The sequence below is a fragment of the Lissotriton vulgaris genome, unplaced genomic scaffold (genome assembly GCF_964263255.1).
Source record: "Lissotriton vulgaris unplaced genomic scaffold, aLisVul1.2 SCAFFOLD_2376, whole genome shotgun sequence".
Lineage (NCBI taxonomy): Eukaryota > Metazoa > Chordata > Amphibia > Caudata > Salamandridae > Lissotriton > Lissotriton vulgaris.
In genome coordinates this window covers 77,581-97,732 of record NW_028246622.1, presented here as the reverse complement: position 1 = coordinate 97,732, position 20,152 = coordinate 77,581, and the positions used below count along the sequence as shown (strand labels likewise).

General features: G+C 47.2%; 2 non-coding genes across 2 annotated transcripts; one reads left to right on the top strand and one right to left on the bottom strand.

Annotated features, from left to right (window-relative positions):
• Window positions 1–7,863: 7,863 nt before the first annotated feature.
• Window positions 7,864–7,936, top strand: TRNAA-AGC (transfer RNA alanine (anticodon AGC)). The gene has a single exon. It is a non-coding gene; the product is annotated as a tRNA-Ala (tRNA).
• A 2,935-nt stretch (window positions 7,937–10,871) lies between these two features.
• On the bottom strand, window positions 10,872–10,943 carry TRNAE-UUC (transfer RNA glutamic acid (anticodon UUC)). Its single transcript has one exon. It is a non-coding gene; the product is annotated as a tRNA-Glu (tRNA).
• Window positions 10,944–20,152: the final 9,209 nt, after the last annotated feature.

Here is a 20,152-nt window from a genome sequence, read left to right as displayed (position 1 = left end):
GCGTCAAGTAGTGTTAATGACATCGGGTCTCCTGCTGCCTGTGCGGCGTCAAATAGAGTAATGGCTCGCCTAACGTGTTCTGTGGTGCCCTTTTTTGGGATAAACCCATGTTGCCACTCTGATACCAGGGATTCCACCACAGAAGAAATTCGGTTTGCCAGTACTTTGGAATAAATCTTAGAGTCGCAGTTGATGAGTGTTATTGGCCTGTATGAGCTCATCTCGAGTGGAGACTTATCTTTTTTGGGAAAAATAGCTATCCTAGCGTTAGACCAGGAATCTGGAGGAGGAGAGGCCCCACTGAAAATAGATGTTATCAGATCAGTTAATATTTTCTGAATTTGGGGCGCAAAGACTTTATAAAATTCCATGGGGATCCCGTCCAGACCTGCAGCTTTACAGTCGGGGAGGGACTTAAGAGATTTCTGTATCTCTTCCCAAGTAGGAATAAGTTCTAATATGTCGGCAGAATTTGTAGAAAGTGTTTCAAGATTAATCTCATTCAAGTAACTGGAGATATCGTTCTCAATTATGTCAATCGAATCTTTATTCTCCTCAGTGTACAGTTTAGCGTAAAAGTCCTGAAAGCCTTTGCGTATTAAGTTAAAATCTTTGGTCTCCTCTCCTGATTGGAGTTTAATGGTGTGTATTTCGCTGTTCGACACCTGTAGTCGGGTCTTGACCGCCAAGTGGTGCCCTATACTGTCGCTGCATTAGTAATTTTCTTGTCGTGTAGCGGCCCACTTTGCAGCGATTTTTTCAGAAAAAATTGCTCCAATTTTAGCTCTGATCAAAACAACCTCGTCTTGGAAAGCCTCGGTATTTAACCCTGCTTGAATGGCTTGTGTTAATTTAGTTTCGGCAGTCTTAAGCTTCTCCTGGAGATCAGAGGCAGCAAGTCTCTCCTTTTTGTTTTTACCCACTGAAAAACCAAGAGTTTCGCCCCTGATGCCTGCTTTAAGTGTGTCCCAAACTATGGTCAGGGGTGCTGTCCCCATATTTATTTCTAGGAAATCCTGTATCCATACCTGCATATGTGTCTGATATGTTAAATCTTGCAGTAGGGCTTTCTCAAAACTCCAAGTAGTGGGAGGTCTAGGTTTTGACAACCCCTTGATGTTGAGAATAAGAGGGTTGAGATCGGACATAAAACGCGGGACTATCTCAATAGTACTGTTGTTAATAAGACAGGATGAAACGAAGAAATAATCTAGCCTGACAAGAGTGTGGTGAGGGGCAGAGTAGAAAGTATAGCAGGGGTTGGAGGGTTTCAAGCTGGCCCAAACGTCTTTCAGGCCATGCGTCTCTACCAGATTGGTCAGGGCCTGAAAGACGAGTGGTTTTCTGCCCTTATACTTCCAGGTACTATCGGTAGCCCAATCACTGGGTAAGTGTAGGTTGAGGTCACCACAGAGAATTATTGGGATAGGCCAATGTGCTAATTCCCCTGACACTAAGTTGAGGACCCCTGGGTCATCCGTATTACTACCATAAATAGAACAGAGTGTGAAAGAGGGACTGCCAGGAAGAAGACATTCCGTTATGACCCACCTGCCGAGAGGGTCTGCTTTGGACCTGGGAGTGTTCAGAAGAAGTCTTTTTTCAGCAAGGATTCCCACCCCCTGGTTTTTGATCCTTGAGAGGTAGCCCCCAGGATTTTGAATCCTAGAGAGTCAAGCAGGTATTTCTGTGAGCCTTCAACATGTGTTTCCTGCAAACAGTAGATGTCTCCCCTCAAGGTTCTGAGGCCCTGCGAGACACTTTGTCTTTTGGAACGGTCATTTAGCCCGCAGATGTTTAAGCTAATGATTCTTAGAGTATCAAGGTTAGCCATTTAAAAAAAGAGTGTTGTTCGTCGTTCGGTGCCATGAAGTATACAGTCTGCTTGTGTGTGTCTTCAATAATTGAGTAGTGAATTAAACTAAACAAAGTATAGTTCCCATTCTTCCAATAAAAGTGTAAGTGCCCCCCCCCCCTTTTCTGAGCAATCAGGTAAACCCTGAATGATGGTAATCTACATGCGCCCCAGCCGCTAGCCACGCCGGAAAGACAGAAGAGAAAAAAACAAAAAAAAAACAAAGCACAAATAAGCTGTCTCCTCTTGAGGGTCAGATGCCAGGAATCCTTATACAGTTGCTATGTGTGGATTGACAAATATAGGAAAAAGAAACTAAAGAAAAAGATAAGATTATAGCTTAAGGGCTTAAGGTATGAAGGCATCACTATGTGTGGCAGGAGGACCAGACATGATCAATAGTCAATAGTCAATAGTCAATAGACCACAGTCAGTGATGACTTATAATAGGTGCCTTGCCAGGATTCTTGTCGGGTGGATAGCGTTGGGTGAAGATAGAGCTAGAGCTAGAGCTATAGTTTGAGTCATCCATTGTTTTTCTTGGACTTCAATTCTTCTAGGTATTCCCCAGCTTTTATTTCAGATAAAAAGATTTTGGTTGTTCCATTGCGTATAACCTTTAGTCTGGCGGGATTCATGAGAAACACGTCTGCCCCTTGTTGTTGAAAAGGCAGGATTAATTGTCTTAGGCGCCATCTGCGCTCGGCTGTCTGATGGCAAAAGTCTGGCTTTGCGAAAAAGTTTATCCCATTGGCCCCTTTTTTAGAGTTGAAACGGGCTTTATCGTAGATCATCTCTCTAAGAAGAAAGTTTCCGAAATAGACCAGGAACACCCTCGGGTGTCCTCCAGCTGAATTATGTTGTCGTTTTAGATGAAAGGGGAAACGATGCGCCCTCTGTACCTCACGGTCCCAGTCCCAGCCGGATTCTTCAGGGAAGGATTCTTGAAGTAGCTTGACGATGAAACGTCTTGGATCTTCCCCCTCCTTCCCTTCGGGAATACCAAGTAAGCGTAGGTTGTTTCGACGCTGGCGATTTTCCTGGTCCTCCATCTTTGTCATTAAATCGATCATGCAGGCTGTATTGGACTCCCCCTGTTGTTTAGTGGTTAGGGCCTCTGTTTCCAGGTGTTCCGTTCGGGCTTCCACCATGGCGACCCGTTCGCTGATATCGGAGCAGGTCTTATTCAATCGCCTTAGCCCGCCCTGCAACTTTTTGGCGGTATTCTTAGCAACGCGATTATCTGCCCGCACTTCTTCCTGAAAGTCCTTAATGGAGGCCAGAATGGCTGCTAAAGAAGGTTCGGAGGGGTCTGTTTGCAGGTTCTTTGTGTTTCCCCACTGAGTAGAACTTGAATCTTCTTCATCCAGGGGGTAGGACACTTGAGAATCTGAATAGTCCCATTTAAGCTGACTGCGGCGCTTATTTTTGTTAATGGGTTTTTTGGGACGCTGGACTGTGCCTGTGTCTTTGTTTGAGACCTCACTGTCCCTTTCGCTGTCTTCCTCAGAGCCATCCTCTATAGAAGAGGTTGGGGTACTGTCTGACACTGAGTAAAAATCTTCAGCTCCTGCTTCAGGAGTCCAGGGTATTTGGGAGCCGGAAGGCACCACCAGGCTTTGAATGACTTTGTTGGTCCCTGCATCGCCAAATTCGCAGGAATTCAGTGGTCTTTCAAGTACTTCAAGTACTTCAAGTACTTCAAGTACTTCAGGACTGTTCTCTTCTCTATTCTCCTCAGGAGTGTTCTCGATGGCTAGAGATTGTGGGGTAGGCTGGTTTAAAGAGACCGGGGTATCATCTCCTGGATGTATTAGAGCTTGGGGGGTCCCGTTTTGGCCTTTCACGGACTCAGTTAATACTGCCAAGCTGGTTTCCGGAGTGGTGGGCTGACAGTCAATTTTAACAACGTTCCCTGCTTGTAGAACACTAGTGGTTACAGTTCCGGCTGGTGGGTTGCTAATGGGGAAGAGGGGGGTTTTATTGTTGGTATTTGGCAGGGTTTTTTTGCCTCCCAGGAATATTTTTGCGGGGGGGATGTAGAGTCTCAGTGATTTTTATGTCTCTGGGAGGAGCCCCCCCACCTGGTTTGCCCTGCGGTACTCCTCCCCCCCCTGCTTTCTTATCCCCACTGACCTCAGGTTTTGTTTTAGGTGCTCCTTCAATGGCAGTAGAAGCAGCACGACCGGCAGCGTCCTGGGCAGTTGGTGTTTTCATTTTAGCACCTCTGCGAGCCCCTCAGGCGCTCATGATGACCCAGCCAAGTTCAGGAGGTCCTTCCACGGAGCAGATCCAAAGGGCCGTAAATCCGCTGTCTTTCCCTCCGTTAAAAGCTGTGCGCGATGCGGAGTAAAGATATGCTGCTGCCGAGGCGGATTTTAAAAAGGACCGTGTTCGAAGCAGGACAGCCCCTTGAGTCCTCTGTGTGATACGGGCACCGTGTGTGGGCTTGGGGCTTCCAGTCACCTCTGCAGAGAAGCCCCCTCCCGAGAAAAGCTGCCTCGAGTTTCCTGTTGCGCTGTGGAGCTGGCGTGAAAAAAGAATCAGCATCCCGATGACAGGCGCAGGACAGCTAGTCGAGTGATTACGCTTCCGGCGTGAGCGGCCAGGCAGTGTGAGCTCAGGCAGATTCCATCTTGCTCTCCGTTCATTCAGGTATTTCAACTCTATACAAAATATGAAAAAACACACAAGCCTGGTGAGTGTGCCTAAGTTTTAAATCTTATCGCTTTGAGTGCAACTCCCTTCATTCTTTTTACAGATTAAACCGTCCTGTTTTACAGTCTACCTCCACTCTCGCAATTCCTGTTGCCCGGGGTGCAGGTACTTTGCTCCTTTTTGTACTTGTGGAAATACAAAGAGGTTTCCCTAATTGTGACACTACTATTCTGACACCTTTGTTCCAATTTTATTCACAGTAAAAATTGTACCCAGTCCACGTCCTGAGGAGAACCTGTATTGTTTTCCGGTTCGAAACGTGTTGACCCCCAGCCTGTGACAACAGAGAAGGGTGCAGCTAGGGATCAATTTATCCCACTGGTGTGGGCCCTTGCGTGCAACCAGATCGAACATTTAGTCACAGGTTCTGTGTGACAGGCAGGCAATTGTTTTACACTCTTGATTCTGCCTGTCCACTGGTATTTCAGTTAAAGGACTGGTCTTTTCCCTTTATGCTGTATATGTTATTTGACTACAATTGATTTAGGTTGTATGTACTGTATTCAAAGTTGCACTTTGGTGTCATGTGATTGTTTGAGTATTTAGTATTCATTTCTGTATATGGTGTATTCATTGTGAACACAATTGTTTGTTTTTGCTTGTGACCTAACTGTTTTTGACATGGGCTTTCTTTTTGAGGTCATGCTTTTATGAGCTTTGAAACTCGCTTAAGAACCAAAATAAATGTTTTGCTAAGTAAATGGTTTGGCCACGCAGTACTTATGGGCTGTGTGAGCTCTAATTTGAAATCAAAATATCCAGGCTAGCGACTTTGTTCTGTTTCGCAACTGAAAATATCAGAGCACATGAGCTCCCACTGGATACTCGTGCCTGAACCCTGCACAGCAGAAATATCCGTCAGTGAATATGTGCGAGTGAAACCTGCAGAGCTATGGCCTCTCTCACTGAATCCAGGTCACTGACCCTGCGCAGCTGAGTGTACCACACTCACATCTAATCGGAATCTCACTGAACACCAGTGACCGGTGCACAGATAAGATCTCCCTGTGCACGTGTGTAGCTCTCACTGAGCGGTGGTCACTGAACGCTGCGCAGTCGAGGTCTCTCAGTGAATGGTGATTATTGGCGTTTCTCACTCACCCCGGCCTCGGTCTCTTCTAAGTGCGTCTTTGTTTTGTTTTGTCCGTTTCCTTACGCTGTAGTCTGCAAAACAGTTTTTTAACTGCTATATGATACTTTCCTGTTTTGGGGCTTTTCTGTAAAGGCAGCGGTAGGATGAATGCGAATATAAATAGCGCCTCCATCCAACATTTACACCCAGCGCTGCACCTTTGTAGTAATCTAGGGCTGAGAAGTAAACTTTTGTGTGTTCAAGGTGGTCTAGTGGTTAGGATTCAGCGCTCTCACTGCCGTGGCCCGGGTTCAATTCCCAGTCAGGAAAGTGTGATTTTTTTTTTTTACTCTTTATTTCACAACTGTTCGATTGATTGTGCTTTTGGGGTTTTAAAAAAAATAGAATTTCATGTTTTATGACACTGATTCCTTAATGATGGGCCCACTATTCGAGCCATGTATAACAAATGGTTACAATTTTAAACATCTTAGTGACATAGTGGTTTTTATTAATCTTTTGATTTCTGGTGACGCCCCCTCCCCCCACTGATGGGTCATTGAAAGCCCTGGACACTGACCTAAAGGGGTTCTAAGAGGTTATACTAAAACAATACTCAAACTAAGAAATACATCAAATATGTATAGAAATTAAGAAATACTTTTGTTAAACCACAAACATAAATCAAAATTCTATTGAGAACTTTGCAGTTTAATTTTTCAGCGATAAGCCCATGAACTGGGCTCCCCCACACCTCCTTTTCTTTTAAGCTCCTAAACCAGCCTCTGTAATTTCCTCGGAGCAGACAGTGCCTCAGTGAGACCAACAGCGTCCACATCACTCTGGCTCGACTCGTGCCCGTCCACATCACTCTGGCTCGATTCGTGCTGCTCCAACTTCATTTTTAGCCTCCGATTTAAAATCCCTTCACGTGTATAGGGAATTTTAATTTTAATTTTAAACTCTAAGGGGCAGATTTACAACAAAGTAATGCAGCGCGGTGTAGGAAGTCATTTTGCTGCGCCGTGCTGCGTTAATTTGGAAATTGCAAAAAACACAGTTGATGGACAAAATGTACAACAATGTCATACATTCACCCCAGTACAAGGATCTGGGCCTAAATCCATCGTTTTTTTACATTCCACACCACCCTGGGTAAGACACTGGCTATATGCAAATCAGCTCTGACCCTGTGCCTCATGGGAACAGTCCAGTTTGAACTACCAAGCCATGTCTTTCCCAGACCGGAATCAAGCATCCGAGGACCGGTTTCTGGCTATCAGCCTTCATCAGCCTGGATAGCTTGACTCCAGTGCTGTGGAGAGCCTGGGACTCACGTCTGAGTATACCCAGCACACTCGGGGTGAAAATTGCAAAAAACACAGTTGATGGACAGAATGTAGAACAATGTCGTTGACATGGCTTGGTAGTTCGGACTGGACTGCACTGAGAAGTGACGCATCGCTGCTTTCACGCAGCGACGCGTCATTTCTTATAAATGAGGCCCCAGGTGCCAGCCTTATGTGCCAGACGCCTCTATAGAAGCGGGTTCAAGGATTCAAATGAGATTATCTCAGATTTTGCCAGTTCTGACAATTTACAGAAATATTAACAAAACGCGGACCTGCCGTATTGTGCACAGAAAACCCTTAAAAAGCAGCACCCTGCAGGGGCGAGTTTAAAGTGCACTGCAGACAAGTGAGGTAAACTGGAAGTAAGTGTGATGCGTGGCGAGGACCACCCGTTCTGCCACTCGTGGGCACAACAGAGTCACTTCGATGAATGCCAGACTCCTATGACGTAACTGGGGCACGGGGCTGGTGTGCACATTGAACCCATGCACGAGCACACGACATGCACGAGCACACGACATGCACGAGCACACGACATGCACGAGCAGACGACATGCACGCACACGACATGCAGGAGCACACGACATGCAGGAGCACACGACATGCACACGAGCACACGCCATGCACGAGCACACGACATGTGCACGAGCACCCGACATGCACGAGCACACGACACGCACCAGCACACGACACACAGACGAGCTGTGTCAGACGCTTCAATGGCAACAGATTGAGCAACTGGGAATCAAAGAGCAAACCTCTGTCTAGAGGCTAATTTCAGGAAAGAAAATATAATTTAAAATGAAAAAGAACGAGCACGAAGAATGCGCGCATCAATCCCGCTACCTCCCCCATGGAATGCGGAAGGGGAATTAGCTCAGATGGTAGAGCGCTCGCTTAGCATGCGAGAGGTAGCGGGATCGATGCCCGCATTCTCCAATCTTTATGCCTTTTACTCATTTAATTGCATTTAATTGGTTTTTCAGAGAGTGTTATGGGATTAAATGCGCTTTTATACATTTAATTGCATTTATTGGTTTTTCAGTTATGTGATTAAGTGTGATTTTACTCATTTAATTGCATATATTGGTTCTTCCGAGAGTTTTATATGATTAAGTGCTCATTTAGTTGCTATTATTAAAATAAGAAACTTCTCGTGCAATTTTATACGTTCAATTTGCCAAAACTAACAGTCTGCCCCCCAGGGACTGCAGCTGCTGCCCACCTCTGTTAAATCATGGGGGGACAAGACGTCTCCTTCTGAACCCCCGAGACACCTGCTCCCCTGCTGTGTGCATGGATGTATGGAGGTGAGTGGAGACACCTGCTGCCCTGTTGCGTGTATGGAGGTGCGTGGAGACATGTGCTCCCCTGTTGTGTGTATGGAGGTGAGTGGCGACACGTGCGCCCCTGGTGTGTGTATGGAGGTGAGTGGAGACACATGCGCCCCTGTTGTGTGTATGGAGGTGAGTGGAGACACATGCGCCCCTGTTGTGTGTATGGAGGTGAGTGGAGACACGTGCGCCCCTGGTGTGTGTATGGAGGTGAGTGGAGACACATGCGCCCCTGTTGTGTGTATGGAGGTGAGTGGAGACATGTGCGCCCCTGTTGTGTGTATGGAGGTGAGTGGAGACATGCGCGCCCCTGTTGTGTGTATGGAGGTGAGTGGAGACACGTGCGCCCCTGTTGTGTGTATGGAGGTGAGTGGAGACATGCGCGCCCCTGTTGTGTGCATGGAGGTGAGTGGAGACATGTGCGCCCCTGTTGTGTGTATGGAGGTGAGTGGAGACATGCGCGCCCCTGTTGTGTGTATGGAGGTGAGTGGAGACACATGCGCCCCTGGTGTGTGTATGGAGGTGAGTGGAGACACATGCGCCCTTTTGTGTGTATGGAGGTGAGTGGAGACACGCGCTCCCCTGTGGTGTGTATGGAGGTGAGTGGAGACATGTGCGCCCCTGTTGTGTGTATGGAGGTGAGTGGAGGCACCTGCGCCCCTGTTGTCTGTATGGAGGTGAGTGGAGACACGTGCGCCCCTGTTGTGTGTATGGAGGTGAGTGGAGACACCTGCTCACCTGTTGTGTGTATGGAGGTGAGTGGAGACACCTGCGCACCTGTTGTGTGTATGGAGGTGAGTGGAGACACCTGCTCCCCTGTTGTGTGTATGGAGGTGAGTGGAGACACGCGCTCCCCTGTTGTGTGTATGGAGGTGAGTGGAGACACCTGCTCCCCTGGTGTGTGTATGGAGGTGAGTGGCCCGTGTGCTGTCATAGGGAGAGCAGGCGCTGAGTGCCTTTAACAAGGTCATGGGTCTCAAGTCACGGGGCCTCACCACAACTTCAATCTACAGCAGATGGAACAAGGTACTGTAAGGGCACACATCTTAAACAAGCATTGGCACAGCCAATAGGTCTCGCTTTTGGGATATTTAGTTATGCAGCACAATATCTTTGGTACAACATCAATTGTTACATGGCAAAACACTTTTAAGGTCCCGAAGGTGAGACCTATTGGCTATGCCAATGCTTGTTTTTTTGTTGCTGTTAGCGTAAACTCGGCCCACTGCCATTAGATCGCTTTACGCGACAAACAGATTATATTTCACTTTTTTGCCCAACAGTTCTGGTGGAATTGTCATCTCCCTTCATATGTTGTGTAGTTACCTATAAAGTGCAGAAATAAAACAAAAAGCCTTTTTGATTTGTATCCGTTCACACTTTATTAAAGCCTTTCTTTTACACCCTGCTGTCCCGTCGGTGTGTCTCCTTGTAAGTTATCCGGTGTGAATGGCGCTGGAGTCAGGTCCACACTGTGCGTGTGACTGTTGTGCAGCTACAGGAGAAAGGTGTCCACACAGGCACAGGAATGATAAAACACCTGTGTTGCCCAGCACCGCCTAAAGAGAATGTATGGATGTCCACAGAGACCAGGAGGAGAATGAAAACAGGAAGGGAGGGGGTATGTTCGGGATACAAATGCCCCACTACTCTAGACCCAGAATAATTGGAAGCAAATAACAAATACAAATGGCGCCCTGCTCAATACCTAGAACAATATATATAACAAATGAAGTGAAAAATAAAAGCACCTCAGGTCCCGCCAAGATTTGAACTCCGATCGCTGGATTCAGAGTCCAGAGTGCTAACCATTACACCATGGAACCACATAGTTAAATATATGTCACTTTTCACCTAAGTGCTGACTTTCTATTGGTCAACAGTGTATGTTAAAAGTCCAATTAAAGAAGTCTATTTCTCAATGAAATCCTTAAAACACCGTACACGAAACTTTGATTTAACTAACACATGGAAAATGACACATTGATGCTTCAAACTGTCCTTTGGGGCAGCGCTTTAACTTACTCTTAAAGTTGGTGTAGTGCCAAGAAACGGCGCACACAGGAGCTGCCCCCACAGAGGAGAGAAAACAGGAACTTCCTAAATCCTCATCTCCTATAAATCAACACAGCGGGTTATTAATGTCACAACACAGACTCCAAAAGCGCCTCTCCCATAGCTCGGGCGGAGCAGGAAAGAAACGAGCATTCCACACAGTGAGAGCCCAGGAAACGGGTGCTTTTGTAATCCACGCGCTATTTATATAATCTGTACTCTTCGTTGTGTGGTAAAAGGCAAACATCGAATAGCCCTTCATAGTATCGATCTGTGGCTTTTTCCCTCCAGTTCTTTAATACTGCAGCAGCTGTGCAGCAAGGGCTGGGGCGGGAACAGGAGCCGAGGGGTCGGTGTAAACCGCAAAGGGCTTTAGACTGATAGAAGGGAAGAGACGCACGTGAGAGTTATTAGGACTTCAAGAGCCATTTTGGTTTGGATGGAATAAAATACTTTTATAATGTTGCAACAGCAAAAAACTGTACTTCCCATACCGGGAGTCGAACCCGGGCCGCCTGGGTGAAAACCAGGAATCCTAACCGCTAGACCATATGGGAGGCTGCTTTTACATTGCAGGGCTCAGTTTCTGTGAGAGGAGTGTGTCCTGTTAGACTCTCATCTGTATTCTTGAAGTCACCCTGCCACCCTTAGGGTCTGACCATCAATGGGGTCACAGACACCCCACTCCTGACAAACCAGAAGGAATGAGGGGTCACGATTTGTGCAACATCCTGCTCATGTCTCATCATTTACAACCCTGGAACTTCTCCAGACCCAGAGCCCAGGACCAGAGGACAGCAGCAGCAGCCCCCGCACTGCCTCTCACTGCCCCTCCCCCCTGGAGCCAGACAAAGCCACGCCCCTCTCCCCAGGACCCACCTTCACTCCTGTGTCTCCTCACCAGGCTGAGGGCCCCACAGACCCCTCTCCAGTTACCGACCAGCTGTTTCCTTGATCCACACTCCCCTGCACCTGTCACAGGCCCGCCGCTTCCGCCTTGAGTGATCGCTCCCCTCGCTGCTCTTTACAGCGTGGTATCGTATTGCTGCATTGTAACCAAGTTCTGTTATTTGCATAGCGCCATTGTTAGTAAGCTTCGTAATTTCATAGCGCTATTATTCCACAGCGCTTACATTGCTTTGCTTGCATTACATTGCATTGTTGTGTGTGATATCCCCCGGCGCCCTGCTCTGACCTCCCCTCCATTTTGATCCTGCTGTTGTTGTGTTCCCCTGAGCCCGCCACGCCTCCCAGCTGAGCCGCCCTCCCACAAGCATTCAAAAGCATTCCCCAAACCTCGCAGCGCTGTGATTCACTCGCCGCTTCCGCCTTGAGTGATCGCTCCCCTCGCTGCTCTTTACAGCGTGGTATCGTATTGCTGCATTGTAACCAAGTTCTGTTATTTGCATAGCGCCATTGTTAGTAAGCTTCGTAATTTCATAGCGCTATTATTCCACAGCGCTTACATTGCTTTGCTTGCATTACATTGCATTGTTGTGTGTGATATCCCCCGGCGCCCTGCTCTGACCTCCCCTCCATTTTGATCCTGCTGTTGTTGTGTTCCCCTGAGCCCGCCACGCCTCCCAGCTGAGCCGCCCTCGCCCCTCCCCCTCCACTATCCATATATGACAGTAGCTCCCGCGCTCAGCGTCCACGCGCAGCGTTCGCGCCCAACCCGCGCCGAAGGTGCGCCAAAGGTAAGCCCGTCTACGCCCGTCCGCGCCTGGACCGCACCCAGCGCCAGACCCCCTGCCCCTCGCGCTACCCAGCCCTCCCGCATTACCTACGATGCCGCCACCCTCCAAGCCCTCAACCCCGGTCGCGCCCCCAACTGCGTCCAAGCCGCTCCTGGACACACCCATGGACCTTTCTCTTGCTACTCCTGCAAATTCAGCGGCACCGACAACATCTCCGCTACAACCACACCACAGATTCCCGACCCCAACCACCTACAATGCATCCTTCTCAACACCCGTTCGGTCCACAGAACAGGCACGCCATTGACCTATGGAATCTACTAGACACCATTTCTCCGGACATCGCCTTCCTTACGGAAACATGGATGAATGCTTCCTCCGCACCAGACATCACCATTGCCATCCCTGAAGACTATAAGATCACCCGCAAAGACCGTACCAGCCACACAGGAGGAGGAATCGCTATCGTCCATAAGAAATCTATCCGCATCTCAACCAGCTCTGACGCCAACCTCGCCAACTCCGAACACCTTCACTTCCAGATCCACATCGACCCCAAGACCACACTCAGAGGCACCCTCCTCTACAGACCACCAGGACCCCGCGCAAAATTCAGTGAAGACATCACAGACTTCATCTCTCCACACGCGCTCCCCTCCAAAGACTATATTCTTCTGGGAGACCTCAACTTTCACCTTGAAAGATAAACGACCACAACACCGCCACCCTCGTGGACAACCTCGCCAACCTCAGACTTAAACAACTAGTCACTTCCCCCACCCACATCGCAGGTCACACACTCGACCCCATCTTCACATCCAGCAATCATATCTCCTTCAGCCACACTACGGATCTCCTCTGGACCGACCACAGCTGCGTTCACTTCACCTACAACAAGCCGAAACCCATCAACCACTCCCAACCTACCCTGCAAAGAAACTGGAACAAAATCACCACGGACCAAATCTCCGCATCGCTCCTTCGAAACTCCCCAGCCCTCTCCTCTAACGCCAACGAAGCCGCCACCAACCTCACCCTATGGTTATCCAACACCGCCGACACCTTAGCTCCACTGAAAAAACGTCAAAGCAAACCTGGCAGCAAGAAAGCCTCATGGTTCAACGACGATCTCAAGAAGTCCAAGAAACTCTGCCGCTCCCTTGAAAAGGCCTGGAAAAAAGACCCAACCACCAGCACCAAGGACGCCTTCAAAAGCGCCACCCGCACTCACCACCAACTGATCCGGAAAGCCAAGAAAACAGCATTCAAGGATCGACTCGACAACAACGCCCACAACAGCAAGGAACTTTTCAACATCGTCAAGGAATTCTCCAATCCATCGGCCAACTCCAACGACATCACCCCCTCTCAAACCCTCTGCGACTCCCTAGCCTCTTTTTTCCACAACAAGATTGCAGACATCCACAACAGCTTTGACAACCAACCCGGAAACCAACCCACCCCACCATCTGCTGACCATCTTCTCCCCGTGAACACCCTTAACGCCTGGAACCCAATCTCCACTGAGGACACCATCCGCCTGATGAATTCCATCCACTCAGGATCCCCCACAGACCCATGCCCTCACCACATCTTCAACAAAGCAGACTCCGTCATAGCACCGCACCTCCGAGACGTCATCAACTGCTCCTTCAACTCCGCTACCTTCCCAGAAGACTGGAAACACGCTGAACTCACCGCCCTTCTGAAAAAACCAACAGCGGACCCCACCGAACTCAAAAATTACCGCCCCATCTCGCTTCTTCCATTCCTGGCCAAAGTCATCGAGAAAGCCGTCAACAACCAGCTCGCCGCCTTCCTCGAAGCCAACAAATCCCTCGACCCCTCACAATCTGGCTTCCGAGCAAAACACAGCACTGAGACCGCCCTCATCGCAGCAACAGACGACATTCGAACTCTACTGGACAATGGAGACACAGTCGCCCTCATCCTCCTCGACCTCTCTGCAGCATTCGATACAGTCTGCCACAGCACCCTTCTACAACGCACCAATAACATCGGAATCCAAGGAAAAGCACTTGAATGGATCACCTCGTTCCTCACCGGAAGAACCCAGAGAGTCCGCCTTCCTCCATTCAAGTCCGAGGCCTCTGAAGTCATCTGCGGCGTACCTCAAGGATCCTCACTCAGTCCCACCCTCTTCAACGTATACATGAGCCCCCTCGCGGCCATCGCACGCCAACACAACCTCAACATCATCTCTTACGCGGACAACACTCAACTGATCCTTTCTCTCACCAATGACCCCAGCACCGCCAAAACTAACCTACACGAAGGAATGAAAGAAGTTGCCGAATGGATGAAACAAAGCCGTCTGAAACTAAACTCAGACAAAACAGAAGTCCTCATCTTAGGTACATCCCCCTCTGCATGGGACGACTCCTGGTGGCCGGAAGCCCTCGGAAAAGCACCCATCCCGACAGACCACGCTCAGAACCTTGGAGTCAACCTGGATTCTTCACTCTCAATGAACAGACAAGTCAGCGCCGTATCCTCTTCCTGCTTCAACATTCTCCGCATGCTCAGAAAAACATTTCGCTGGATCCCCTCCGAAACAAGAAAAACAGTCACCCACGCTCTGGTCACGAGCCGACTAGACTACGGAAACACCCTCTACGCGGGTACTACCGCAAAACTCCAGAAGAAACTCCAACGAATCCAAAACGCCTCAGCCAGGCTCATATTAGACATCCCACGCAACGAACACATCTCTGGTCACCTTAAAGACCTCCACTGGCTACCCGTCAATAAGAGGATCACTTTCCGACTGCTTACCCACGCACACAAATCACTCTACGACATCGGACCAGATTGCCTCAACTCTCGACTGTCCTTCTACACCCCCTCCCGCCAACTACGTTCTTCCAGCCAAGCCCTCGCCACTGTACCTCGCATCAACAAGACCACCATGGGAGGCAGATCCTTTTCATACCTGGCTGCTAAAACATGGAACTCACTCCCCGCTTACCTTCACCTCACCCAGAACCACCTAGCGTTCAGAAAGCAGCTTAAAACGTGGATATTTGACAAATAATCCTCCTCCCCTTCCTAAGCGCCTTGAAACCCTCTGCGTATGTAGTGCGCTATACAAATTTTATGACTTGACTTGACTTGACTCAAGAGGGCTCCAGCCACACCCCCTCTCCCCCTACTATCAGCACCGACCCCAGTCCTGACACTCGATTGGTTCACACAGAGGAGGGAGGACAGCTCAGGTGCACCCTGGCTTCTTCCCAGGTATCTTCACATGCTCAAGGTGACCGCCAGGGGGCAGCATCACCACAGCACTCACAGCCCACAGGGCCCTGGAGCAGCAACGGGACATCAGCAGCCTTGTCAGGAGCAGACCCCGAATAATCCCGCACGGCATTCTGGGAGAGCGGGGGAGGAGCCTCTGCGGTGTGTGTTTACAAAAGTAAACATCTGGGGTTAGAAGCAATAAACACACATTTGTAGGCATTTTCTTCAGTGTTGCCCCTTTCTGACATCATTTCAATTTAAAAGACAAGAATGTAAAAGCTTTTTTAAAAATCGGGTAGGATAAGATACGTCTGAAGCATGGGAGGGCAGTACAAATGTTTTCATGTTTATTCATGTCAAATGTAAACAAGTTATAAATCAAAATATGTGTTGGTGTCAAGGAGCTGAGAAATAAGAAAGATCAGTCACAGGCAGGACACAGCGGGTTGCAGCCTCGACAAGGAACTGCTCAGCTACAACGAAATTATCAGATCCTCGTTAGTGTAGTGGTCAGTATCCCTGCCTCTCACGCGGGAGACTGAGGTTCAATTCTCCGACGGGGAGATATACGTGTAGAACTAAGCAAATCATTTTGAGGATAGAAAACCTTTTTTAAATGCAATTTATAATGTTATACTGATATTACAATTTTCTGATACTTTTTATTTATGGCCACACCTTTACAATTACAAATATTTAGAAGTGTTTTACCTTTTGGACAACATTTGTGCCTTTTCCTTTTAAGTAATTGAAAAAGTAGCAAGCATTTGCAATGCAATAGGGCTCGTATTAGGAAACTTTGAGCTATTAGTCTTGTAAATGACAATTTTTTTATTTATGTGTTGGTTTTGAAAATAGCTAAATTAATAGCTTTGTCATTTACAATGCCAAAAGTTATAACTTTCGCAAATGTGATACCTATAGCATTTGTAATGCAACATTTTTTGTATTTACGTGACTTTGCCGTATTGATATTACAAATTACAATGGCTTTTAATTTTTTAAAATAATTAATACTTAAATAAAAGTGATTGTAATTTATAATGGCAATAGCTTAAACTTTTGTAAATAACTTTTGTGAAGATTATGTTCAGTGTATTTTATTGTGACGAAAATTCAAGAACAGAAGTGAAATATTAACATCTTTTTGTGACATTTGTAATAAAGCTTGAAACATTGAGAGAACATATTTTAACCAGTTGTTGTTGAATGGTTGCGCAGATTGATGCTGGGGTGGCACTGAGTGATGCTGTGGTGGTGCAGAGTGGTGCTATGGTGGTGCTGAGTGGTGCTGAGGGATGCTGGGGTGGTGCTGAGTGATGCTGGGGTGGTGCTGAGTGATGCTGGGGTGGTGCTGAGTGGTGCTGTGGTGGTGCTGAGTGATAATGTGGTGGTGCTGAGTGATAATGTTGTGGTGCTGAGTGATAATGTTGTGGTGCTGAGTGATGCTGTGGGGGTGCTGAGTGATGCTGTTGGGACATTATCTTAAAAAGTTTAGATAGGAAACTTTACCATCAGTTTCATATAGGTACTTTGCCACTAAGGGATTTTACTAGTGGATGGCAGAACTCAGAGTCCACATCTTGTCCCTGTTGCCTCGGAAGCAAAGAATCCATAGGTCATTTTCTATTTGTATGTTCTGCTTATCACGAACCACGCCATAAGTGGCTAAAGTCAATATGTAAAAGATTAAACACCCGGGCGAGTAGGGAAGCACTGATCATCCTTAGATATAACACAGCCGAATGGCTATCCATAGGGCTGGCAAAATTCCTCGGGTGGGCCTGGCTAATCAGAACAAGGTATGTTCGTAGTATTTCAAGCTGAAAAATTAAAAAGCCTGCCATAACCTATCTTACTTGGGCAGTACCCCTGTAATGTTTTTTATATACTTGTTTTATTCTTTTTCATGGACATCTTTTTACTTATATTTAATTGAGATTTTTAAACAAATTCTTTGTCTGTTTAAAATTTTGTATATTCTCGTTGTATGTTTTGTATTATTATGCTTGTCTTTTATGAAGAAAATTCGAAATAAAGACGTTAAAAACTGAACTGAAACTGATTATGTTCAGTGTATTTTATTGTGACGAAAATTCAAGAACAGAAGTGAAATATTAACATCTTTTTGTGACATTTGTAATAAAGCTTGAAACATTGAGAGAACATATTTTAACCAGTTGTTGTTGAATGGTTGCGCAGATTGATGCTGGGGTGGCACTGAGTGATGCTGTGGTGGTGCTGAGTGGTGCTATGGTGATGCTGAGTGATGCTGTGGTGGTGCTGAGTGATAATGTGGTGGTGCTGAGTGATAATGTGGTGGTACTGAGTGATGCTGTGGTGGTGCTGAGTGATGCTGTGGTAGTGCTGAGTGGTGTTGTGGTGGTGCTGAGTGGTGGTGCTGAGTGGTGCTGTGGTGGTGCTGAGTAATGCTGTGGTGGTGCTGAGGGATGCTGTGGTGGTGCTGAGTGATGCTGTGGTGGTCCTGAGTGATGCTGTGGTGGCGCTGAGGGGTGCTGGAGTGGTGCTGTGGTGGTGCTGGGTGGTGGTGCTGAGTGATGCTGTAGTGGTGCTGAGTGATAATGTGGTGGAGCTGAGTGATGCTGTGGTGGTGCTGAGTGATGCTGTGGTGGTGCTGAGTGATGGAGTGGTGGTGCTGATGCTGAGTAATGCTGTGGTGGTGCTGATGCTGAGTAATGCTGTGGTGGTGCTGAGTGATGCTGTGGTGGTGCTGTGTGATGCTGTGGTGGCGCGGAGTGGTGCTGTGGTGGTGCTGAGTGATAATGTGGTAGTGCTGAGTGATACTGGGGTGGTGCTGAGTGATGCTGGGGAGGTGCTGAGTGGTGCTGAGTGATGCTGGGGTGGTGCTGAGTGATGCTGGGGTGGTGCTGAGTGATGCTGGGGTGGTGCTGAGTGATGCTGTGGTGATGCGATAGATAGAGTGTAATTATGTGGCTTGTAACTATGTGGCACTGAGTGGTATTGTTTGGAGTGTATGTTGCATTGAGTGCATTGTAATTATGTAGCATATAATTATGTGGCACTGAGTGGAATTGTGTGGAGTGTGTAATGCATTCAGTAGAGTGTAATTATGTGGCGTGTATTATGTGGCACTGAGTGGTTTTTTGAGTGTATGTTGCATTGAGTGCAGTGTAAATATGTGGCGTGTAACTATGTGGCTCTAAGTGGTATTCTGATTGTATGTTGCATTGAGGGCAGTGTAATTATGTGGCATGTAATTATGTGGCACTGAGTGGTATTTGGAGTGTATGTTGCTTTGAGTGCAGTGTAATTATGTGGCGTGTAACTGTGGCACTGAGTGGTATTTCGAGTGTATGTTGCTTTGGGCACAGTATAAATATGTAGCATATAATTATGTGGCACTGAGTGGTATTTGGAGTGTATGTTGCATTGAGTGCCATGTAATTATGTGGCGTGTAATTATGTGACACTGAGTGGTATTTGGAGTGTATGTTGCATTGAACGCAGTGTAATTATGTAGCATATAATTATGCAGCACTCAGTGGTATTATGAGGAATGTATGTTTTATTCAGGAGAGTGCAATTTTTGGCATGTAATTAGGTGGCACTGATTGGTATTGTTCGGAGTGTATGTTGCATTGTAATTATGTAGCATATAATTATGTGTTCACCCAGTGGTATTGTGTGGAGTTTGGTATTCAGTAGAGTGTAATTATGTGGTGTGTAATTATGTGGCACTGAGTGGTATTTGGAGTGCATGTTGCATTGAGCGCAGTGTAATTATGTGGCGTGTAATTATGTGGCACTGAGTGATATTTGGAGTGTAAGTTGTATTGAGGGTATTGTAATTATGTGGCATGTAACTATGTGGCAATGAGTGATATTTGGAGTGTATGTTGCATTGAGTGCAGTGTAATTATGTGGTGTGTAACTATGTGGCTCTGAGTGGTATTTGGAGTGTATGTTACATTGAGTGCAGAGTAATTATGTAGCATATAATTATATGGCACTGAGTGGTATTGTGTGGAGTGTGTTTTGCATTCAGTAGAGTGTAATGATGTGGTGTGTAATTATGTGGCACTGAGTGGTATTTGGAGTGTATGTTGCCATCCATCTGCGAGCCCTGATTTCCGAGAGCGCATGTACAGAATCAGAGCGCGTGGCACTCCCAAACGCAGTAGATTGGTTGAAAGCGCACACCAAAGCACAGCACAAATGCGAGCGCACAGGACACTTCCTGTGTGGAAGTGCATTGGGTTTCTAGATTACGTATTCACAATAGTACCAAGTAAAGATAATCATTCACCCATTGTGGCTTCCAAAAAGGATGTGCGTCATCTGGTAGGATACAAGGTCACACAAACCCTGGAAAGGGTGGAGAGCGGCAGGAAGATTATATGTTTTATGAAATGCCTGAAACACTGTAGAGACGAACATTAAAGCAATACTGAAAAAAAGAGTCTACTGCGTCTTCTGCATTCCTCCTGGCCTAAATGTCTGACTTACCACTGGAATATTATAATTACAAAGCTGGCATGAAGCAGGCTGAGGATCAAGTTACTAATTTCTTGTGAGCAAGCGCTGTAAAGCGGTTTCTGCCAGTAGCGGCTCTCCTGACAAAAACCGTGTGTCTCGTTCATGATGTGACCTGTGGGGAAAACTGGCTTTAATCAAGCAACCTAAAAATGGTATGCAGTTGTGGTCCTGGCTCAAATATCAGACAGCGGGGGAAGAAAATGAAGGGGTTGGAAAAAGCTTTCAACGCAGCAACATGTGAAAACAACATTCTTAACCCTCTCTGCCGTCCGTGCTTGTACAGAAACTGG